Source organism: Schistocerca nitens, chromosome 4 (genome assembly GCF_023898315.1).
Source record: "Schistocerca nitens isolate TAMUIC-IGC-003100 chromosome 4, iqSchNite1.1, whole genome shotgun sequence".
Lineage (NCBI taxonomy): Eukaryota > Metazoa > Arthropoda > Insecta > Orthoptera > Acrididae > Schistocerca > Schistocerca nitens.
Window position 1 is genome coordinate 826,252,992 of NC_064617.1, and position 26,450 is coordinate 826,279,441.

General features: G+C 42.5%; 1 protein-coding gene across 1 annotated transcript in view; it reads left to right on the forward strand.

Annotated features, from left to right (window-relative positions):
- Positions 1 to 25,295, forward strand: part of LOC126253252 (prolactin-releasing peptide receptor-like) — a 263,110-nt gene extending 237,815 nt beyond the window's left edge. The window contains exon 2 of the mRNA XM_049954455.1: positions 25,063 to 25,295. The gene's annotated coding sequence lies outside the window, so the exon portion shown is untranslated. The remainder of the gene's footprint in view (positions 1 to 25,062) is intronic.
- The last annotated feature ends 1,155 nt before the right edge of the window (positions 25,296 to 26,450 follow it).

The following is a 26,450-nucleotide window of genomic DNA, read 5'->3' on the forward strand; positions in this document are numbered from 1 at the left end:
AGCAACCAATTAATTGTGAAGGTTACACAGCAAAAGACAACACATTATCAAAATGATATGTAAATGAATGAAACATCATGTGAGAACATCATAAAGCATCGTGTCGCAATAAATTAACATGTACGTTATCGGTAGTATGACCATTAGTTATATCTATATGATGGATCAGTAACCTCCACATCTTCCACGTACTGCTTCCAGCAGAGTGCATCTTTCGTTGAGCAGAAAAGATGAAAGACGGGAGTTGTGAGATCGGGGATGTAGGGTGTATGAGTAACAACAGTCCAGTGAAGTTTTGTGAGCTCCTTTCTCGTCCATAGACTTGTGTGGGGCGTTGCATTGTCGTGGAGAAAGAGAAGTTCGTTTGCATTTCTGTGGTGACCAACAAGTTGAAGTCGCTTCCACGATATCCTGAGGGTTGAGCAATATACTTAGGACTTGATCGTTGCACCATGAGAGAGGAAATCAAACAGAATAACCCCTTCAAAGGCCCCAAAGACCGTTACCATGACTTTACTGGCTGAACGTGCATTTTTGACTTTTTCGTCGGAGGAGAAGCAGTGTGGTGCCACTCCCTCGATTACCATTTTAATAAACGTAAACATGGTTCGTAGCAGAGTGTAATGCGATGTTTATTTAATCGCGCGATTAGCTAATTTCGACTAAGCGTCATTGTCAAGCACATTCGTAACATCTGTATTTCATGTCATTTTCAAAACACTCTTATAACGAGTATTCCGTCTTTTCAAGAAAGGGTCCACACTACAGTGACACCTTTTAAGATCGTATTCTGAACTCCGTTCTACATACAAGATGGTTACCGCTTAGCGTGCTGTTGTACGTGGAGCAAAGTTCTATTGTGGCCGAAGCGTGAATATTCCACGATATTCCACAGCAAATTCGCCATTTTTTCAACTGCAACTGGCCGAGAAAAAGTGTTGCATTACTTGCTGAACACCGCTCGTAAGACGTAAGTGAATGAAATATCAAGTGGGAGAATCATAGCACGTTGTATCATGATTATCATGTAAGTTACCTTGTTCCTAACGACTGAGTTTCAGTTCAATGGTACAAGATATACTATTATCTTTTGCGGAAAGTATTTGCTGTTCATTTTAAAATAACGTCTGTAAACCGTTAACCACAACAAGTATCCAAGCAAGTAGTATGAAATTTCAGTTCACGCAAGCCTAATAAGTTTCTTGTCCACATTCAGACAAGTAAGAGCGTGTGCTATACGTTCTGTTGGGCCCACAGCTTAGTATACGTCGTTATAAGACTTAATGGAAATGAATGCTGCAAACCAGCTCCAATAAGGTAATATGTTTTTTTCTTTAAATATTTTCACGACAAGCTCACCTCAAACTCGACGTCACTTGATAATGGCAATAAACCGAAACAACCTTTTCATATAAAATACATATAAAAAAACATATTACCTTATTGCAGCTGGTCTGGAATATTCGTTTCTATAACGTCTTATAGCGTATGTTGTTATTGTAGCCTTCATTTGGGAGAATGGTTGCTGAAGCTCTCTACGCTGATCTATCCTGCGCAAGCCTCTTCACCTCTGAATAACTACTACAATCTACATCCATTCGAAACTACTTACTGTATTTAACTGTAGGTGCCCGTATACAATTTTCACCCCCACTCTCTTCCCCCACGTTTCACTCAACAACCAAATTGACTGTTCCTTGACGCCTGAGGATGCATGCTACCAATCTATCCCTTCTTTTAGTTAGATTGTTCCGTGAACTTCTTTTTCCCCAATCCGATCCAGTAGCTCCAAGTTAGTTATACAACCCGCCCATCATGTCTCCAGCGTTCTTTTATAGAATCACATGCCAATTGCATCTATATGCGACAATAGGCTGATCTGTATTACTAAACAGCGACAATAGGCATCGTGTCGTAATTCCAGATTTCCTATATAACAGCTTTCAGGGGCGAATGAAATCTGATTTTCAATACTTCACGTAATTACTGACGGTATTAAAAATTTATAATTCTGTCACAATTCGCTCATTAAGATATATATTCTTATTTTGAAAAGCGTGTATGTGTCTTGAGAATGAGAGCAGTTAGCGACTTTTACTAAACTTTACACACAATATAAACTAAATCCAAACCTTTTCTCGCTATAAACCACCACAAAATGATGAAAAGAAAACTGGTTTATCGCTTGCTACATTACTCGCTGCTTATACAGTATAACTTGACCATCAATCATGACGTTTTCACTTATAACCCCCTGTTTACTAAGAAATCTATTCGCATCACAGTTTTGATGCAGTAACCACATAAATCAGTAAATTTACCTACGAAATTCTATAACTGCACAACACGTACTACAGGAGATACGACGTAATAAACATTGAGATAAATGACAAACTTGTTTCTCTTTAAAGGGAGCTGCTTTATGCATGGGATATCGATTGTTTAAAAAATCAGAGGTGGGATTTGTAAATACACTGCTGCAAAGAAAATGCAACACCCTGAAGGACAGTGTTGAATGGCAAGTAGGTATAATATGTGCGAAATGAGCGGTTACACTGTTAGTGCTTCATTTGTCACAGTCATTGGCGATCATACGACGCTCAGAAGTGCTGGCTGTGTGCCCTCTGTTTTGTCTCGGCAGGCAGTAATTGTGCTGAGTTTAGAGGTGAACAGTGTTTGTAACATTAATCCTAGGGTGCAACCATACCACCCGGACGACGAGTGCGTACAGCTGTTGAACAGCTTCTGCCAGTTGAATAGGGTCGCATTGTGGGCCTGCGGGAAGCTGGATGGACGTATCGGCGAACTGCTGCACATCTTGGGCACAGTGTATCGGTGGTGTGCCGCTGCTTTCAAAAGTGGTCTGTGGAAGATTCCCACACCGATAAACCAGGTTCTGGACGTCCGCGTAGTGCAGATGCAGTTCAAGATCGACGCATTATGCGAACAGTGGTGGCCGACCAAACAATATACATGGGCGAAATCCGGGAATATATTACTCCTGCATCTGCTTGCAGAAAGATTAAGATCACGTAAGTCTCTGGCCAGGCTACCACTGACACCACCTAGTGGGGGTACTCTGGTGTCGTGGAAGTTTTGATTGCAGTGGAATGCCGCTCTGTAGCCTGCAGTGATGAGAGTAGGTTCTGTCTGTATGCAAATGATGGACGTACAAGGGTAGGGTGTATACTCCCTGGGCCCACTCCTCCAGAATGCTTCCGCCCAAAACTACAAACAGTTCCCATTCCGGACTTCAAAGTGTTGGGGCCCATCAATTACAAATTGCAGTCACACTGGAGTTTCTCCAGGGTAAAGTAACCAGTACCTGCTACATTGAGCAGCCTGTTATCCCTCGTTACTCACATTTCTTCTACAGGTAGATGAAGCACCTTTTCCAGCAGGACAATGCACGTTCACATACCACTGCTGCAATGTAATATGCTCTTCGTGGTGTGCAACAACTGCTCTGGCCAGCAAGACCACCATATCTCTCGCCAATTGAACACATATGGGACGCAATGAAGTGGAGACTTATTTGCTCTCTCGGCCCTTCAAGAACCATTCCCAAACTGCAAAAACAGGTGCAAAACGATTGGGACAACCGTCACAGGTTGTCAAAAATGGTTCAAATGGCTCTGAGCACTATGCGACTTAACTTCTGAGGTCATCAGTCGCCTAGAACGTAGAACTAATTAAACCTAACCAACCTAAGGACATCACACACATCCATGCCCGAGGCAGAATTCGAACCTGCGACCGCAGCGGTCGCTCGGCTCCAGACTGTAGCGCCCAGAACCGCACGGCCACTCCGGCAGGCACAGGTTGTCATTCGGCACCTTTATGATGGCCTGCATGCGAGAGTACTTGTCTGTATGGCGGGCGGGGGGGGGGGGGGGGGGGGGTACACTTTGAACTGATGCAACTCTTAGGGGCATCCTTTACTGGGGCGGGGGGGAGGGGGTAGATTCCATTCGGTCTGAATTTATCATATAGTACTACATGGAGAACTATCTGTCACCTAATATGTCAATAAAATTATCTCGTCCTAGACAGTATTGCTTTTCCTTCCGGCATTGCAATAGGGTGTATGTACTCTTACACCACGTTCAAAAATCTCTGTAATTGGTTTACCATGAAGATTTATATCTTAGGTACAATATAATAGCTTGATGTCCACTACGACATAATTTGTACGATTGACAGTGCCGATGGCTTATGCTCATTTCAGTATATTCAGTTTACACAGGGTGAGTGAAAAAGAATTTGACAACTTGAGAATGATACAGAAATTTATTGAGATAACTTACAGACTCGGTAGCTGTGTCATTTCGGAGCAAACAACCTCAAGTTTGATTCACGTAGTGCATCAGTACCCCATTCCATCACCACTAGCGCCAGTGTAGTGCACAGTTAAAATGACTGTTTTCACTGGTCCCGAGCGTGTTCGCTGTGTGTTGTCTATCTGGATGTGCTGTAAAACGTTTTAATTCCACAAATCGATGACGATGACCGAAATAAATGGGTTACCACTAGCAAGACGGTGCACCACCTCATTCCCTTACGGAAGTTCGAGGTTTTCTCGATAATCGCTTCCCGGGTCGATGGACTGGTGGTGAACGGCCCATCGCATGGCCACCTCGCTTCCCAGACTTCACACCACTGGATTTCTTTCTCTGGGGTTTCATTAAAGACATTGTGTTTGCTCGTTCCCTAGCGAACGATTTAGCCGACCTCAAAAATCGAATCCACGCTGCAGTTGCACAAGTTACACCCGATTCGCTGCACGATAGTTGGGAAAAAATTGAGTCCGTTGGGATGTTTGTTGCATCACAAATGGTAGTCACTTCGAACCAAAATGATACTCGACACTTTTATGTCTAACTTGAGGTTGTTTGGTACAAAATGACACATCTTCGATTCTACAAGTTATCTCAATAAATTTCTGTATTATTCCAAAACTGTAAAGTCCATTTTGGCTCACCTTGTATGATAGTAACAGTTTCACGGCACTGGGTACCGACGATACGGCCAGTGCCCACCGCCTAGCTAGGAAGTAGATGAGAGGAGCCGAGCGGAGTAATTTTCGGCAACAGAACGCTCCAATTGGCCGGGTCGTCTGCCGTAGGTTCCGGGCGCCGGCAACTTTGCTAGTTACCCCACCAGCCACCAGCCCATTGCGACTCACGTGTGTGGCCGCTACGGCTCGCCTGCTTGGCCTAACTAACCGAGCTTCTGGCTGCTCGTTCTGAAACTAGCTGCACAATGGGAAGCGGGCTGACCTCGACTTATTTTACTGCTCGACAAGTTTTATTTTTCGCAGACTCGTCACGGACAGTCGGCAATATCTCTCCAGAAACAACCAAACGACTGTCAGAAGGACCTTTATACATGTTTTTTTTTTCTGTGTCAGAGTATTAACTTTTGTCCACATATTCATCAGTATACACGTCCATCTTTTTGTTCACACCGCTTGTCAGAGATTAGCTAGTCCATCTGACGTTTGCCACATACTGGCACCAAGCTACCTATTTAGTGAGGTTACGACAATTTCTTCTCTGTTCGCCTAGTCTCCTTTCCGCAATAGGACTACTCACTCAAAAAAGAAAGAACAACCTGTTTTAACAGCACATTTCATAAGCTACCAGTTTCTTCTCGTAATGTGTTTTGTCCAGTTAAGCCTCAAGTCGTATCCGACAGTACAATTTCAGAAATTTAGTCCTCAATTTTCCCATGGCACCGATTATGCGCCTAAACTACTTTTCTTAATTTCTTATTGACAACAGTTGTATACGTTAAACGCGATATTAACAGAACTGCCTCAGTTTTCTTACTGGGTTCATATCAAATGTTTTCCACATTTCTCAGTACATCGGCCTACAGTTCATAGTTAAGCTACATACATGGATCATGTCTCACATAACCCAACACGATAAGTACGAGGGGCCTCCAACAAATAATGCAACAAATTTATTTTTCCTGAAAGCGGGTTGGTTTTATTCAGGATTCAAATACACCACGTTATTCCCCAATCATTTGGCTAAAAGACCCTAATTTTCAACATTATCTGCGTTTAACGCGACTGCCTTACGCCACCTTACTGGAAGGACCTGCTTGGCTGCGTGGTACCACGCTATTGGTCGACGTCAGAGCCAACGTCTTGCTGCATTAATAAACTCCCCATCATCCTCGTCCCCCTTCCCGCGGAGTGAATTCTTTATTGAGCCAAATGGAGGCTCTTTATGGTCTTCCGTTAAGAAGCGAGAAACCTACTGAGCACACGTTTTTAAGTACACCAACTGGCGGTTGAGTGTGTCAGCATTACCAACAGCGTTGGTTGTGCAGCAAGGTGTTTGATTGTGATCCGTCGATCACCTCAAATGAGAGTGTCCACACGTTCGCGCGACTTTGTTGCGATGATGCCAGGGGCCTCGCCCAACCACTCACCGTGCCTTTCTTCACTGAATAACTGATCGATATTATTATTTGAATTTATCTCATAACGAGAAGATCATTAAACACTTCTTTTATATGTTGCAGTGATATTCCAATAGTATCAGCCATAATTTCGTCGCAATTGAGAGAAATGGTTGCCTGAGTCAAATAATAACTCTGAATTATTACCAAAGACTGCATGAAATACTTTCCCTTTTACTCATATTTTGATCAAACTATTTTCTTTCGTAAGAAAAACATACAGATCCCTGCTGAAGCCAAATTTACTGCATAGCTTCGGCACCGCGTAACCCAATAAAGTATGGGACTTCGAAACCAAATAAACTACGCGCAGGAACTGTTGAATGGTAGATACAAGTAGTGGCTACTAAGAATGAAAATAAGCTAATGGCGTTACGCAAAACCGTAATAGCTTTCATTAGTGCAATTATAGGGACACATTTATCTCCCATGTTTAGAAACAGTAAAGGGTAGGAAAAGACGTAAAGAAGGTTGAAAGAATCTTTTCAGTCGTTGCTGCTTCAATCAGAAACACTTACATTCATCAGAAAATTTGGAAATTTGTGGTAAGTTCTATGAGACCAAACTGCTGAAGTCATCGGTCCCTAGGGTTACATAGTGCTTAATCTAACCTGAACTAACTTACGATAATAACAACACACACACCCATGCCCAAGGGAGGACTCGAACCACGGACGGGGGGGGGGGGGGCGAGCCGTGCGAACCGTGGCAAGTAGCCTTTGACCGATCGGCTACCCCGCGCGGCCGTTCATTAGAACGAAGGTAGAAATCGCGATATTAATCGTAAAGACAAATTGAAGGGAATGGAGTAGAATGGACTGAACGAGTTATAGTTAATAACAATATACATATAATGAAACTTCAAACAAACCAGGAGCGTTACCTCCTTACTGTATGCTTTGTCGTTGACCAACACGACAATGTAAATCATAACACAGTGGAATGCAGTTATTTCCATAACATGTGTAGAATTACTTTCAAAAATGTGAGTATTCCTTAAAACACTAAACGGTTCATAAAGATGTGCCATAGCTGCCAACTGTCCGTAGACATTTTGCAGCACCTACGAATATCTGCGATGGTCTGGTTTTCCGCCAAAAGAAACTCAGTAAGAGTTCTCTCCTTGGAACGCATTTCCGCTGCAGACGTCATGTTGGGGGCTACGTATAGGGCTGCCACCAAACGAAATTTAACGAAACTACAAGGGCTGCAGAGGGAATATTCCATGACGCTCCATAAGAAATTTAGCATATTTTTCAACCCTACTCTCTGACAGCAGTGGAACGGTGCAGCACCAGCATGATCAGTAATACTAAATAGCAATGAAACCGATCAGTCCTTATCAAAATAATTACCAAGAAAACTACACCACTGGCCATTAAAATTGCTACACCAAGAAGAAATGCAGATGATAAACGGGTATTCATTGGACAAATATATTATACTAGAACTTACATGTGATTACATTTTGACGCAATTTGGGTGCATAAATCCTGAGAAATCAGTACCCAGAACAACCACTTCTGGCCGCAATAAAAGGCTTGATACGCCTGGGCATTGAGTCAAATAGAGCTTGGATGGCGTGTACAGGTACAGCTGCCCATGCAGATTCAACGCGATACCACAGTTCATCGAGAGTAGTGACTGGCGTATTGTGACGAGCCAGTTGCTCGGCCGCCATTGACCAGACGTTTTCAATTGGTGAGAGATCTGGAGAATGTGCTGGCCAGGGCATCAGTCGAACATTTTCTGTATCCAGAAAGGCCCGTACAGGACCTGCAACATGCGGTCGTGCATTACCCTGCTAAAATGTAGGGTTTCGCAGGGACCGAATGAAGGGTAGAGCCACGGGTCGTAACACACCTGAAGTGTAGCGTCCACTATTCAAAGTGCCGTCAATGCGAACAAGAGGTGACCGAGACGTGTAACCAATGGCACCCCATACCATCACGCCGGATGATACGCCAGTATGGCGATGACGAATACACGCTTCCAATATGCGCTCACCGCGATGTCCTCAAACGCGGATGCGACCATCATGATGCTGTAAACAGAACCTGGATTCATCCGAAAACATAATGTTTTGCCATTCGTGCACCCAGGTTCGTCGTTGAGTACACCATCGCAGGCGCTCGTCTGTGATGCACCGTCAAGGGTAACCGCAGCCATGGTCTCCGAGCTGATAGTCCATGCTGCTGCAAAAGTCGTCGAACTGTTCGTGCAGATGGTTGTTGTCTTGCAAACGTCCCCATCTGTTGTCTCAGGGATCGAGACGTGGCAGCACGATCCGTTACAGCCATGCGGATAAGATGTCTGTCTTCTCGACTGCTAGTGATACGAGGCCGTTGGGATCCAGCACGGCGTTCCGTATTACGATCCTGAACCCACCGATTCCATATTCTGCTAACAGTCATTCGATCTCGACCAACGCGAGCAGCAATGTCGCGATACGATAAACCGCAATCGCGATAGGCTACAATCCGACCTTTATCAAAGTCGGAAATGTGATTGGACGCATTTCTCCTCCTTACACGAGGCATCATAACAACGTTTCACCAGGCAACGCCGGTCAACTGCTGTTTGTGTATGAGAAATCGGTTGGAAACTTTCCTTATATGAGCACGTTGTAGGTGTCGCCACCGACGCTAACCTTGTGTGAATGCTCTGAAAAGCTAATGATTTGCACATCACAGCATCTTCTTCCAGTCGGTTAAATTTCGCTTCTGGAGCTCGTCAACTTCGTGGTGTAGCAATTTTAATGGCCAGTAGTGTATCATTTTCTCTGTAAGACAACTCATGGATATCCACCGCTGTTTTAACTTACAAACAATAAATAATTCAAATGATTTCTATGGATTGTTAACAACTTTTAAATAGTTTGTATTTCTGTGGGCAAAGAGCGGATACAACACGGTAAATGACAATTTCTCCTCCTTCCCTTGCTGGGCCACGAGAATGGAATGACGATAAAGACAGGAAAAAAACTTCTAAGACGTAAGAAGCGCATGATATTCGGGGAAAATATACGTGCATTTTTACGACTGGCAGTTATCATTAAAGTATGATAAGTGTCTTTTACTGCACGCGCCGAATGCTAACTGAGATTGCAGATGCCCTTTTTTCTATAATGGTTGAAGTCATTCGCTGGTAGACAAATGGGTTTCTCAACCTTTAAGAAGGGTCATACGCGAAGGAAAGATACTGTCGTAATAAAAATGAGAGATAACGTACTTTGAAAGGTTTTCCTAACAGTAGGCCCACTTTTATCTGTATGGGGTGCTGCATTTCATCACCATCATTTTGCGGGTATTATACGGTTGGCGCCGCTCCTCGCTCCCCGTAATGCACTTCCTCCGATCCTACCACTCATTCTTGCAGCCCTCCGTCATCCACCGCGCCCTGCATCCCTCGACTCGAACTCTACCTAAGTCGTCGTCCACGCTTTCTTCTTACCTCTGGGATCCACTGCCACACTTCGTTTGGCCATCGGCTATCGTCCATACCATTTCAGAACTTTCATCTCTGTTGTGTCTATTATTGATTTTTCGAACGCGTAATCTGTCTCATGGTATTTGGCACACGGTCCAGCGTGCGAGATGCCACAACTTCGCCTCCGAAAGTCCATCTCTAGTGTAAACAACAAGTTTCTCTGACGCTTGCACATTACCCACTTTTCCGTGCTCCGTAAGTAGCGATGTTTCCAACATCTGAATATCAACTTTTGGTCCTTTTCGTTCTTTTGTTATTCCATTTCGGTTTGCAGTTCATCAGATTTCAATTCCCAGTTCCTCGTATTTCAATTACGGCAACGGTTTGCTCTATAAGCGAGTCACGTACGCCTACTTCGGATCCTAAACTCGCTGAGAGCAAAGTTTGTACTGTGAACAAGAGTCACTCGAGCACCCCCAATCCCTCCTCCGCTTCGCCACCTCCACCCTCCATCCTGGCCTCCCGACCTCAGAGATGAAAACAGACTACATAAATGGGGTGGCACAATACACAAATACCATAAAAAACATATAAAAACGACTATCAGTGTAGGGAAAAAACGCCCACTTATCAGAATTTGAGGACAAATTGTCAATAATTGCTTCTACCGCGAGAAAAAGATTAAGCGTAAAGTTACGTCCTAGGGCACTACGTTTTTTTTTCCATTCAGTTAGTATGCATACTTGTCTTCGATGTTGTGGATCAGTGGAAGACTGCGAAAGAGGGAGAAGAGAGAATGACTTCAAAATCCGAGTCTCTATAGTTGTTGTTGTGGTCTTCAGTCCAGAGACTGGTTTGATGCAGCTCTCCATGCTACTCTATGCTGTGCAAGCTTCTTCATCTCCCAGTACCTACTGCAACCTACATCCTTCTGAATCTGTTTAGTGTATTCATCTCTTGGTCTCGCTCTACGATTTTTATCCTCCACGCTGCCCTCCAATACTAAATTGGTGATCCCTTGATGCCTCAGAATATGCCCTACCATCCGATCCCTTCTTATACTCAAGTAGTGCCACAAATTTCTCTTCTCTCCAATTGTATTCAATACCTCCTCATTACTTATGTGATCTACCCATCTAATCTTCAGCATTCTTCTGTAGCACCACATTTCGAAAGCTTTTATTCTCTTCTGCTCTAAACTATTTATCGTCCACATTTCACTTCCATACATGGCTACACTCCATACAAATACTTTCAGAAACGATTTCCTGACACATCTATACTCGACGTTAACAAATCTCTCTTCTCCAGAAACGCTTTCATTGCCAATCCCAGTCTACATTTTATATCCTATCTACTTCGACCATCATGAGTTATTCTGCTCCCTAAATAGCAAAACTCATTTACTAGTTTAAATGTCTAATTTCCTAATCTAATTCCCGCAGCATCACCCGATTTAATTCGACTACATATCATTATCCTCGTTTTTCTCTTGTTGATGTTCATCTTATATCCTCCTTTCAAGACACTGTCCATTCTGTTCAGCTGCTCTTCCAGGTCCTTTGCTGTCTCTGACAGAATTACAATTTCATCTACGAACCTCAATGTTCTAATTTCTTCTCCGTGGATTTTAATTCCTACTCCGAATTTTTGTTTTGTTTCCTTTACTGCTTGCTCAATATACAGATTGAATAACATCGGGGATAGGCTACAATCCTGTCTCACTCCCTTCCTAACCACTGCTTTCCTTTCATGCCCCTCGACTCTTGTAACTGCCACCTGATTTCTGTACAAATTGTAAATAGCCTTTCGCTCCCTGAATATACCCCTGTCACCTTCAGAATTTGAAAGAGGATATTCCAGTCAACACTGTCAAAAACTTTCTCTAAGTATACAAATGCTGGAAACGTAGGTTTGCCTTTCCGTAATCTATTTTCTAAGATAAGTCGTAGGGTCAGTATTGCCTCACGTGTTCCAACATTTCTACGGAATCCAAACTGATCTTCCCCCAGGTCGGCTTCTACCAGTCTTTCCATTCGTCTGTAACGAATTCGGATCTCTATATACTAAGCACAAATTCGGATTGGGCACGGTTAATTCTTGTCGTGAGCGGTGAGTTTAAACAAGCAGTAGCAGCATTCGCTCGAAATGACTGAGTAAAACCAAATAAAACCAGAAACGGGGTAGACAGACGGGATTACAAACCCCACTGTACGTTTGTTCGAAATGGAGACGGTGAGCTGTTTCAGACTACCACTCGCAAGTTATGAAGAAACTTTTAAAGATTAATGAACATCATTCTCTGTGTTTCTCATGGTTTCTCTACTTAGGAAATAATGTGATAGTCTCCTGTGATTTTTGCATCACGTTATTATCACACATATCGTCGTCCTAGGCAGTATACATTCGGTCACAGTCCAGACTAATAGCCTGTGTCTTCTGCGCTATGCTGATACTGAAGGTGCTGTTTTCTCTTTCAGAAAGGAAGACTTTTCCACCTTCTGTGCGGTTGTGATTGTCACCTTCGACCGCTACTGAAGCTGCTGTCTGCTGACAGAGATATCTATCATCCAAAACCAAAGGAATCCTGAATACTGTTACAGAAATTCGGGAAAAGTTTGCACTTGAAAACTAAGTAAAAAGGCCAGAGTTATGAGTTATTATAAAAATAACGAAATAAAATGTGAAAAATTGAAAAAATGTCAAAGTTCTTTAATTACAGAAGACAAGAGAAGAATCTTGAATATCGGGATAAGGAATGCAACTGGAAAACGAGCTTTCAATGGTGAGAAGGCAACTAATAAAGAATAAGTTGTGTAATAGAGAAACGGAAAAGAAACTGTAGGACGTTCATGTGGAGCCTATTCCTATTTTGCCGTGAAAGCTGGACACTGTTGACGACAGGCAGAAATCTCCTAAGCGACATAAATGTACGTTTGGAGAAACCCGCCGAGGACCAGGTACACAAAAAATGATGAGAACATTTGAAAAGCAGTCAGTGAAAGGGAAAACGTAATTTTTGGGCACTGATTAAAACACAGCAAGTCTGTATAACATACAGCCTACCATAAAGAAAAAAATTTTTTACAGAACTCACGAGGTGGCCAAGAAATAAAATTATGGAAGAAATACGGGACGTAACAAAACGTCAAAATTATGAAAAAACACAGAATTCTACAAAAAACTGTGAAGAGTACATACATAGTCAGTTGTAAATCATCGGTAGAACACCAATAAAATATCTGACTCGTCATTTCTAGCGAAAAAGAAAAAAAAATTTATTAGTAATGCATCCATAAGTAACATCAAAATCAATTGGTTCAAATGGCTCTGAGCACTACTGGACTTAACTTCTAAGGTCATCAGTCCCCTAGAACTTAGAAGTACTTAAACCTAACTAACCCAAGGACATCACACACATTCATGCCCGAGGCAGGATTCGAACCTGCGACCGTAGCGGTCGCGCGGTTCCAGACTGTAGCGCCTAGAACCGCTCGGCCACATTAATATCAACATTTACACTATTGATTAGCATCACAGCACTGGTCACTGCCCACGCTACACACAGACACACTACTCTGCACCGCTCTAGAAGCATACAAACGCGAGCGCGTGCACACACACAAACAGACACACACACACACACACACACACACACACACACACACACACACACGCACACACACACACACACACACACGCACACACACACACACACACACACACACACACACACGTAACACTTTTGGCTTTCGTGGTGACCCTGTGGCCCACCTGAAATAGTTGAGTCTGTCACAGGTCCTGCTAATGGGATAGCACTGTACGATCCATTAAAGTATGAAGTATACGATATGGTGCATAAGCTTCCTTTTCTCTATAGTCATTTTCTGACCATTAATATTAGATACTGATTGAGAACTGTTTCTCCAATTGTTGCAGTTACAGCTTTCGTCCCCAGAACATGCTTCGCACTTCATTTTCGTCGACGGGTTTCCTGGTAGCACGCTACGGATCTCAGTACACCTGTTTCGGCGATTAGTTCCTATACTTCCCCTCCACTGTGCCCCATGTTACTTGCATTAACTTATTTTATGTATCATCAACATGTAGGATATTATATATTAGTTTAGACACCGGTTATGCCCACTTACATTTTCATCTATGTTTTATGGCTCCTACAGGTGCATAAGTTTTTGTTTTATTACTTTATCTTCCTTTTATCCCCACTCTGAGAGCAGCCTGAATATATGCACGTCATCAATTGATAATCTCCAGTTCTTGCATGAGATCTGCACTTTTTGTATGTTGTCCTCATACCATATCTAAACATATACTACATCCATATGTATGAACTTACGAACTCTTTGTGCATTAACGCATATTATTATTGTATTACATACTAGCTTAGCCCCACTGCTTCACTCTCGTTGACTGTATGCTCTGCAAAGATTTTTTTCTTTTAATTGAATTTTTGTGCTGTTCACAAATTGCAACATCTAAGCTTTTCACGCTAATGAAGGCCATAGAAGCACAGTCTTCCAATCTTCTCAAGATCTACTTCTGACCAGCTAGAGCTGGAGGTCTTTGTTAAAACTGCCTTTTGAGCTCTTATTGCTATATTTCCATCGTAACTTTCGGCCTTTAACACGTATTTCTCTAGAAGTTAAATAAAACGTTTCATAGATTTAGTTCTAAGAATGCTCCCATATAACGAAATATTTTCATAAAATTCTCATCTCCTATTTCATCCCCTTAGGGCTTCAATTTCCAAAAAAATCCTAAAACACGTATTTTTTTTTATTTTGCAGCGAGAACTCATGTAAAAAGTTCCTTAAATTTATTTGAAAACGGTTTCATGATGGAATATATTCATAAAAATTTTTATCAACTATTTCACTCCCTTAAGGTTTGAATTTCTAAAAACGCTGAAACACATTGTTCTTTATTTCCAACCGTGAAGCCAATTACATATTTTCATAGATTTAGCTTCCCATATTTCGTCCCATCTGGACCTGAATATCCGTAAGCACTGAAACACGTACTTTTTTTTTCCGAGAAGTCAAATATCAATTTTTATGGATATAGCTTTAAAAATGTTTTAATTGTCCCATAATAAAGATTAGTTTTCAGTAAAACTCACCGGCTATTTCGCCTCCATTTGAGTTGAATATCCAAAAATGCTGAAACACGTATTTCTTTGTTTCTGGCCAGAACAGATCTATCAATTTTCGTAGTTCTAGCTTCAAAATTGCGTTAATAGTCACATTTTTCAAAAAAACTTCTCATCCTGTTTTTCGCCCCCTTAGGGGTGGAATTTCGAAAAATCCCTTCTTGAACGATGCCTACAGCATACTATCCAAACGCTCTCCAAATTTCAAGTTATAACCTTAGCGCTTTGGGCTGGGCGAGATTGTTCTTGTATTTTTATAGTACCACGATACTATGCTGCACATACCTGTTTACTTTTGACGCTTGCTAATAATGCGATAATTCTAAACATGTGCTACCTCTTGATCTTTAAATTTTTAAACTTTTCATCCTTAAATTTTCTAATATTCGTATCTAACTTCCACTTACTTGTATATTTTACTCTACAGACCACTGAAGAAGAGCACTAGCTGGCTGAATCCGTTGAATAAATGAATTTCCTTTCGTGTAACTGGTTGCTAATTTTTTTAACAATTATACTTATAGTTTCTGTAGATGGATAAAGTACTGAGTTTATTAATAAATAACATTAATTCTTACCAGTCCGCATTGCATGTTATCTAAATAATTCTCGACATTGAACTATGAATTACTTAAGATGTGTGCGTTAACTTAATACGTTGCTGCGGTACTGGACTCTCGAATCCGGTATGACCAGTGAGTGAGAGTGAGTGTGTGCGTTAACTGAGATTTACTTTCACTTTTCTCTTTAATCACCTCGTACCGTTTACTCTACATTTTTATTCATTTGTGGAAAACACTGTTTTGTGTTTTGTGCTATTTTACTCTTGCTAAATATAGTTTAGCCTTGTTCTTATCTCCTTATTAAGAATGCCGCTGGTTATGACTTAATTGTTGATATTTCTCTTGATGTGCATAACAGATCGGTATATCTATGTTGGAATCCATGGGATTTCTGTGTGCAGCGACCGTTCGATACACAATTGCAGAATGCAGCGATCAGTCGCGAATAATCTGAAATTATCGCTGATCGATTTCGCCTAAGGAATAGCCATCATAAGTATTAGAGAAAACAACAACAATAATATGCAGGGCAGTGTAATGCAGTAAAAATTCAAACGAGAACAATATGTATCGTTCGTCACCCAAAGTCGTTACTCTTAAACACATATCTTTCAAATTTGAATACATAATCACACATATAAGCATATTCAGAAGAATGGTGTGTCTACTGTACTACAGTGGCCCAGATAGAAAGCCCAACTGTTTGAACAGATCCTTACAGGGAGCCAGGGTACCAGCTTTAGTTATTATTTTAATGGTACTTTCCAGCAATTTGAAAACTATGTTCATGTTTTGTGCGTAGACCCCAAAAAAATGGTTTTATTGCTAAAGATAGAGTGCATACAGCAGTATTAGTTAAGAATATGCCACTGTCTGTCACAAGCTGATGATAATTTATATGTTAGTGAGTCTTTGCGTTCATGCCAACTCAAGTGGCGGTCAAAACTGATTCATAAAAAATTTGTTGTTTCATCTATGATTATAATGTTGCTGTCAACAGCAAAGAATTTATCGCCACATCTAACGTAGTCTAGTAAGTCACTGATGCATACCCAAAACAGTATTGTTACCAACAAGGTGCACTGAGGGACTCCTGTGTTAACATACTTGGAATCTGATATATTTTTAACTTAAAATTTTTCATTATACGAAGCCTGTGCTACTACTACTACCGTTCGTATGCTGTGTTTGAGATATGATCGAAACAAGCTGTTGACAGTTTCTCTTATTCCCAATGATTCTACATTGGGGTGATAAAAGGCATGGAATATCTCCTAATATCGTGTCGGAGATACTTCTTGCCAGCGTAGTGCAGTAACTCGACGTGGCATGGACTCAACAAGTCGCTAAAAGTCACATGCGAAAATATTGACCTATGCTGCCTCTATAGCCTTCCATAATTGGGAAAGTGTTGCTGGTGCAGGATGCTGTGCACGAAATGAGCTCTCGACTATGGTCGATAAATACACTACTGGCCATTAAAATTGCTACACCAAGAAGAAATGCAGATGATAAGCGGGTATTCATTGGACAAGCATATTACATCCGAACTGACATGTGATAACATTTTCACGCAATTTGGGTGCATAGATCCTGAGAAATCAGTACCCAGAACAGCCACCTCCGGCCGTAATAACGGCCTTGGTACGCCTGGGCATTGAGTCAAACAGAGCTTGGATGGCGTGTACAGGTACAGCTGCCCATGCAGCTTCAACACGATACCACAGTTCATCAAGAGTGGTGACTGGCGTATTGTGACTAGCCAGTTGCTCGGCCATCATTGACCAGACGTATTCAATTGGTGAGAGTTCTGGAGAATATGCTGGCCAGGTCAGCAATCGAACATTTTCTGTATCCAGAAAGGCCCGTACAGGACCTGCAAAATGCGGTCGTGCATTATCCGGCTCAAATGTAGGGTTTCGCAGGGATCGAATGAAGGGTAGAGCCACGGATCGTAATACATCTGAAATGTAACGTCCACTGTTCGAAGTGCCGTCAATGCGAGCAAGAGGTGACCGACACTTGTAACCAATGGCACCCCATACCATCACGCCGGGTGACACGCCAGTCTGGCGATGACGAATACACGCTTCCAATGTGCGTTCACCGTGATGTCGCCAAACACGGATACGAACATCATGATGCTGTAAACAGAACCTGGATTCATCCGAAAAAAATGACGTTTTGCCATTCGTGCAGCCAGGTTCGTCGTTGAATACACCATCGCAGGTGCTCCTGTCTGTGATGCAGCGTCAAGGGTAACTGCAGCCATGGTCTCCGAGCTGATAGTCCATGCTGCTGCAAAAGTCGTCGAACTGTTCGTGTAGATGGTTGTTGTCTTGCAAACGTCCCCATCTGTTGACTAAGGGGTCGAGACGTGGCTGCACGATCTGTTACAGCCAGGCCGGCCGCAGTGGCCGTGCGGTTCTAGGCGTTACAGTCTGAAACCGCGAAACCGCTGCGATTGCAGGTTCGAATCCTGCCTCTGGCATGGATGTGTGTGGTGTCCTTAGGTTATTTAGGTTTAAGTAGTTCTAAGTTCTTGGGGACTCATGACCTTAGAAGTTAAGTCCCATAGTGCTCAGAGCTATTTGAAGCATCGCTACAGCCATGCGGATAAGATGCCTGTCATCTCGACTGCTAGTGATACGATGCCGTTGGGATCCAACACGGCGTTCCTTATTACCCTCCTGAACCCACCGATTCCATATTCTGCTAACAGTCGTTGGACCTCGACCAACGCTAGCAGCAATGTCGCGATACGATAAACCGCAATCGCGTTAGGCTACAATCCGACCTATATCAAAGTCGGAAACGTTATGGTACGCATTTCTCCTGCTTATACGAGGCATCACAACAACGTTTCACCAGGCAAAGCCGGTCAACTGCTGTTTGTGTATGAGAAATCGGTTGGAAACCTTCCTCATGTCAGCACGTTGTAGGTGTCGCCACCGGCGCCAACCTTATGTGAATGTTCTGAAAAGCTAATGATTTGCATATCACAGCATCTTCTTCTTGTCGGTTAAATTTTGCGTCTGCGTCATTTTCGTGGTGTAGCAATTTTAATGGACAGTAGTGTATTTGATGGGATTCACGTCGGTCGATCTGGGTGGTGAAATCATTCGCTCGAGCCTTCCAGACTGTTCGTCAGACCAGTCGAGAATATTATGCCCCGGCGATACGTGTCGAAACATGAAGTCCATGAATTGCTGCAAATGGACTCCAAGTAGCCGAATACAATCATATCCAGTATATTCCATGTAAACACTGCCCACACCATTATGGAGCCATCACCAGCTTGCACAGTGGCTTGTTCACAACTTGGGTCGATCGCTTCATGAGGTGTGCGCCACACTCCAACCCTACCGTCACCTATTACCAATTGAAATCGGGTCTAATGTGACCATGCCACGGTCTTCGGATATCTGGGGTCCAACCGATATGGTCACTAGCTCAGGAGAGGCACTGCATACAGTCGATGTCGAGCTGTTAGCAAAAGCACTCTCGTCGGTCGTCTCCTATCATAGCCCATGAACGTCAGATTTTGCCGCACTGTCCCAACGGATATGCTCATCGTACATCACAGGTTGATTTCTGTGGTTATTTGACGCAGTCTTTCTTGTCTGTTAGCACTGACAACTCTACGCAAGTTCCACTGCTCTCGGTCGTTAAGAGAAGAAGAGAAGGCCGTCAGCAACTGCTTTGTCCGTGATGAGTGGTCATGCCTGAAATTTGGTATTCTCGGTAAACTCCCGAGATTGTGGATCTCAGAATACTCAATTCCCTAAAGATTTCCAAACTGTAATGTTCCATGTGTCTATCTATAACGATCACTCCACGTTCAAAGTCGGGCAGACTTAATTACGTCGGAAACCTATTCGCATGCATCGCCTGATTTCAAATGAAGGCTTCGCTAATGCACTCTCTTTTATACCTTACGTACGCGATACTACTGCCACATGTGTATGTGCATATCGATATCCAAGGAATTTTGTAGTAAGCAGTATCAAAGGCCTTTGACAAATCTAAAAATATAGCCGTGAGTCACTGAATTTGGAAGTTGATAAAATGAGTATTCTGCAGGAAAATCGAAGGGTCACAACAATTAGATACCCCAGCTTTATCCCCTAGAATCTACACAAATATTCAATCTGAATTCACCTTATGCGGTAGCCACAAGCCGACTGCCACGATCCGGTAAGTGAATATCCGGTCAGTCACAGTGGATGCCAGCACTCGAAGATGTTAACAATAATACTACAATGACTTACAGTTGCAAACCCTCAACGTTATAAGCAGGAGGGACTACATCTTTGAATTACTTGAGCAAGTTTTATAATTGTTAAAAGGAAGTGAAGGAAAACAAGATGGAAGGAAGATTACATTTGACATAACATCGCCGACGAGGTCACTAAACACCGGAAAAGTAAATGAATTTATCCCAATATATTAAAGAAGCATTGTCTGATGTACGTTGTGCAATAGGACAGCGGCAAAAAAATTTAAGAAGTAACACGGTATGATAAAAGCATACAGAATAAAATTACAGACTGTATTCTAAAAAATCCGATTTAAAACTCGCAGGCTCTGTGGAGTGTGAGCTCTTGTTGTCTGGCAAGAAAACTGAAAGTTAAATGTAATTGTGTTACAAAAATACACGAAGATCTGGAGTAAATACGAGTAGCCGAACATAATATAGTTCGCTCGGCAATATTCATGCTATTATTACCTCGATAGCTTGCATTATCTCCTGAGAGATCACGTATACGGAAAAGAGGGATCCCTCAGACATAATGTTTTGCCGTTTTAGTGTATGGAGGTGAAGCGTGCACTTTAAGTTTTAAAGACAAAGAGGATGGTAGCGTTTGAGGTGTGCAACAGAAGAATGATCAAGGTAAAGAGATGCCGCATCGAATCGGGCTGAAGCAAACCAACGGGACAATGAGACAAAAAGAAAGGATTGCTTGACAGCACTTACTCAAGGCAGTGAAATATAGAGTTGGTGATTAATGGTAGTGTAGACAGTCAAAGTTTTAGAGGCAGACGAAGGCTTGATTACAACAATGTTGGAATAGCTCTGGAGAGATGAAGAGACCTAAGCAGAACAGAGAAGCCAGACTCTCAGAAATGACTCCCTGACACTTAAATCTATACTTGATGTTAACAAATTTCTCTTTTTAGAAACGCTTTCCTTGCCATTGCCAGTCTACATTTTATACTCTCTCTACTTCGACCATCATCAGTTATTTTGCTCCCCAAATAGCAAAACTCCTTTACTACTTTAAGCGTCTCATTTCCTAATCTAATTCCCTCAGCATCACCAGACTTAATTAGACTACATTCCATTATCCTCGTTTTGCTTTTGTTGGTGTTCATCTTATATCCTCCCTTCAAGACACTGTTCATTCCGTTCGACTGCTCTTCCAAGTCCTTTGCTGTCTCTGACAGAATTACAATGTCATCGGCGAACCTTAAAGTTTTTATTTCTTCTCCAAATTTTTATTTTGTTTCCTTTACTGCTTGCTCAATATACAGATTGAATAACATCGGGGAGAGGCTACAACCCTGTTTCACTCCCTTCCCTACCACTGGTTCCCTTTCATGTCCCTCAACTCTTATAACTTCCATCTGGTTTCTGTCCAAACTGTAAATAGTCTTTCGCTCCCTATATTTTACCCCTGCCACCTTCAGAATTTGAGAGAGAGTATTTCAGTCAACACTGTCAAAAGCTTTCTCTAAGTCTACAAATGCTGGAAACGTAGGTTTGCCTTTCCTTAATCTGTTTTCTAAGATAAGACGTAGGGCCAGTATTACCTCACGTGTTCCAACATTTCTACGGAATCCAAAATGATCTTCCCCGAGGTCCGCTTCTACCAGTTTTTCCATTCGTCTGTAAAGAATTCGCGTTAGTATTTTGCAGCTGTGACTTATTAACGGCACGTTATTTAAGCTAATTGAACGCTCTGTGCGTAGATATTTCATGCCACATAGCTTCACTAACCGACCGACAAAATGTCGGGTTCCTGATGCGGAGAACCAGTGATGTATTTCATTTCAGAGATGGACAAACAAGCTTTTAAGCAGGTGGTCGTAAAGTTTTGATTCATCAGTGTATGAGAGCACACTCGAGACATAAACTATAAAACATATTCTCTAACTCTTAAAATCACATTGCATATTATCATATCTGATTTATGCTGTGTGACACAGAGTAGCTTACTTACCCAATTTCCTGTTTCAGTAGTCTATGATGCGGGGAAAGAAATATTATTGATATGGCTCCAAGTGAGCTCCGAACCTCTCTAATTTTATCTTCACAGTATTTTCGCGAGATATTAGTAGAAGGAAGCAAATATATTGTGCGAGAATTCTGGTAACGTACGATCTCGGATTTTTTTACAGTAAACCACACTGCAGCGTCTGCCACTTGAGTTGGCCGAACATCTTCGTGACGCTTCAATGGTTACTAAATGAATCTGGATATTCTGTACTTCTTCTATTTCGTATCGATACAACACTAACAAATTATACTTAAATTTCGAACGAAGGACGTTTTTGTGATGTACCTTCTTCTTCGCTGGACTTCCTGAAGACAGTCTTCTGACGTTACCCACTAGGTCATTTTTATGTATTGAAAACAGTAATGGTACAATGACACTCTGAACTACTTTTCCATCTGGAGATTAACTATTAAAAATCTGTGATACTGCGCTCAGTTCATTGCGATAAATGGTTTGATATTCCGCACGCAGGTATTTAGTTCTTTACGCGACGTTTCAGCACCGTATCCATTGCTTTCCAGAAGTCAAAGTATAATGTGGCATCCAGTCGTTAACCGGTATCTACTGCCTTCCGGGTCTCGTGTATGAACAGACCAAGATCGTCCGCAGCATCGAGAATTATGGTTGGTTGATTGATTTGAGTGTGGGGATCAAACAGCGAGGTCATCGGTCCCATCGGATTAGGAAAGGAAGTCGACCCTGGCCTTTCAAAGAAACCGTCCCGGCATTTGCCTGAAACAATTTAGGGAAATCACGGAAATCCTAAATCAGGATGGCCGGACGAGGATTTGAATCGTCGTCCTGCCGAATGTGACAGTGTCCTAACCACTGCGCCACCTCGCTCGGTCGAAAATTGTATTTGCGCTTGGTTCCACGATCACGGTACGTAAAGGCGCAAGGTTTATGTTGTCTTTGCCCTTCCTTGAATGTTACTCCGTAGAAAGAAATAATTACAGGCTATGAAGCATGGGTCCAAAATTTCACACGTGCAACAATGAGAACGTCTGTGAAAGGAAGACACGCCTCTTCGCCTCCGAGGACGAAATGCAAAGATTCGCCATCAGATCATGGCCACCGTTTTCTTCGGCTATGAAAAGGATTGTGTACACAGAATTTATGGCAAAGTGTACAACTGTTAACGCCTGTTCATGCTGTGCAACACTGGGATCGGTGCACAACGCTTTGAAGAAGAGGAGTCGCGCAAAATTAAGCAACAGCATTGTTCTTCTGCACGATAACGCAACACCGCACGCGGCTCGCACAACAGAAGCTTTGCTTCAGCGTTTTCACTGGGAGGTTTGCAAGCATCCGTCAGAAAGCCCAGACCTTGCACAATACGTTTTCTATTGTTTCGGAAAGCTGAAAATACTTCGATGGGTGGGGGTGGGTAGGGGGAGGGGGCGCGAACATGTTTTCCAACTATCAACGGTGAAGACGCTCACACAGCTGTTCTCGAGTGGTTCCGCGACTTAGAAGCGGGTTTTTGCTGTCGAGGAACTGAAGGATTGATTCCTACCGTTCTTTGCGGAGACTTGGAGACTGTGCAGAAAAAATAGTGTCACGTATCTGTGTCCATTGAAGTGTACTGTGGCTTCGTTAAGAGTTCCTTGGCCCATCATAATAATGTGTTTCGTCGTGGATTAAGTCCAGTTTCTTTCACGAACTATGTTATCAAATTGCCTTTCCCTTGTCGATCAGTTCTAGCTCTTTTTCTATCCAGAGGTCACTTATTTCGGTGTTCAAAAAAATCTTATTGGTTAACAGGCTGCATCACTCCGAATAAAACTCGCGAGGTTTCCGCCATCGTTATCAGGAGTTAAAATCACTGACTGCCGGGACTGGAGCGGCTATCTGCTTGTATAGTTCCTATGGCAGCGTCTGGAACCTTCCAGAGAGAACCGGAGTGACTCATGGCAACTATGGCAGCTCCTAGCAGCTTCGTACCGCTTCTGGACCGAATGACGTCAGATGCCGCGAAGGGCCGGCGCCATGTTTGAAACTGTTGCTCCCGCGTCCCGACAAGCGTGAAGCCAACGTCTTTGCTTTCGCTCAATATCCACAAATACTCTCCCATGCCCTACTAAGTGTGTACCCCTGGTCTCCGTTTAAATTGTTGCTTGTCACACTCATTTCGGCCGCTTCTTTTACAGCGGAATCCCACTAAGATGTCGTTTGAGCCTGAAATACCGTCTATTGAGACTGTGTTTTAAGCCCGTTTTGTATGCAATGATCACCCAGGGCCGACTTCTGAAATTCTTTTTGTTTGACATGTCACGAATGCAAGGTACAACAATCCACAACAGTACGAATAGTTGACCTATGTAGATGCTAGCACATTCACAGGAGACACCATACACCCCAGGAACTCGAAGGCCTATGTTGTCTTTAATGGGGCGTAACATATCTCTTATTTTGGAGGCAGGAGGTGCCCAATTTGCCTTCCGAGTAAGCGTCTCTCTAGCCATCTCCGAAAGGTTCCAGACGCTGCTATTACTTCTGTATAAGCCAGGCAGTCAGTGATTTTAACTCTTGATGACGATGGCGAGGATAGCTATTGAAAAGCCGAGTGTTCTATTCGGAGTGACACGGCTAGTATCAAATGGTTCAAATGTCTCTGAGCACTATGGGACTTAACATCTGAGGTCATCAGTCCCCTAGAACTTAGAACTACTTAAACCTAACTAACCTAAGGACATCACAGACAACCATGCCCGAGGCAGGATTCGAACCTGCGACCGTAGCGGTCGCGCGGTTCCAGACTGAAGCGCCTAGAACCGCTCAGCCACACTGGCCGGCCACGGCTAGTAAACCGAGATTTTACTATAGCATGCCACCAGGAAAAACTCCGAGGACAAATATGTAATGTTGCTGTTCGTGCGACGAATTGTTCCAGAAAAGCTTCTTGTACTACTGCCATCGGCTATTTCATATCCTCTTTATTTCTACCGTCGTCCTTTATTTTCCTGTTCCAATAACAAAACTCTTCTACTACTTTAAGTGCTTCATTTCCTAATCTAATTCCTTCAGCATCTACTCATTTTACTTAATAAAATGTTTAGTGTTTTGTGTTAGTGTGTACCTCTGTCAATGTCGGTTTCAGACTCTTCGGCACCTATCGCTTACCCTGCTGCGCCTCTGTTCGCAGGTGCGGCCGAGATGCGAGGGGCAGTCTCGATGGAGGACGTCAGTCGGCGCGCGAGGCTTCCGCTTGAGCCCCGGGAGTTCGCTTGTAGACTTCGTCCTCCAGCTGCAGATGTTCCGCCTCTGACAAAAATCACGATACTCACTACGTTCCCACTGATCCTAGCCCTTATAACTGTGAAAACAAAACTTATTTAGCGACCGTGTATTTTAAGCCAAATAAAGGATTGAAAGCTACTATTTTGTTTGTGGAGATCTGTCACGTAACCTCCCCCAACACTAAGATGACGGCTTAAGCTCGAAGTAGATGTAAGTGAAATTGCCGAGATGCCGGATCGAATGGTTGCATGCTGAAGAAAAAGAAAAATAATTTTTAATGTTTTTTCGTCGCAATTGCGTTTGAACATTGACGAAAAAGCGAGTCACAAGAGGAATTACAGCAGCCGTTATAAAATCATTAATCATTACGACAATGAAAATGACGCAACATTTACCAAAGATCTTATAGATTGTACACATAACTTTCGGATAAAATAAACAGTCTGAAAATCAATGTTAACAAACTCACAAGTTTACAGACAATAACTCACAGAAAACCTGAAAAAAATTATATGTTAACACAAGGCTGCCAGCTCAAGTTTGCTCGGACATCGATCGATCGATCGTTCCCTTCCAATTTAAACAGATACAGGGCAAAATTAAAACCAGATAATCACAAATCGCACGCCAGAAGATCTTTCAAGGACTTTCAAGGACCTTACAACTTTAGCTAAACAACTCAAGCGTGCTTATCTCGCCATAATAATCTTGCATGAAAGAAATCACTTTAGCAGTTTATAGAAAAACAATGGAAAACGGTTAAAAGAAAGCTCGTAATAAAAAATTCTTGTAAATGCATGAATACAGATATGAGACTCCACATGCATTTATTCACATCAGTATTCGAAAACAACTTGACGGCGTGTGGTAGAGGGTATTTCTGATGGCATAAATTGATCCCACCCACACTGTTTCGCTCGCGAATGCCGCGTGGGAAGAATGATTGTAGGGGTCCCAGTTTGATAAACAGTACTCAAGAATCGGTTGAACAAGCGCATTTTAAGCCTTTTCGTTAGTGGATGAAATACATTTAATTAAGATTCTTCCCATGAATCTCCGTCTGGCATCTGCTTTTCCTGTGATGTGTTTTAGGCGGTCATTTCACTGAAGGTGCTCCTGCCAAATACACCTAGATATTTTACGGTAGTTACTGTTTCCAGCAATTTGTCATCAATACTGCAGATGTGCATAGATTTGTAGTGAAGCTGGTTAAGTCACCTAAAAAGTCATACAGCAGTGGTGAAGAAAGAATTTATTGATCACAAAGTATGCATGACGCGTTTCGGAATTATT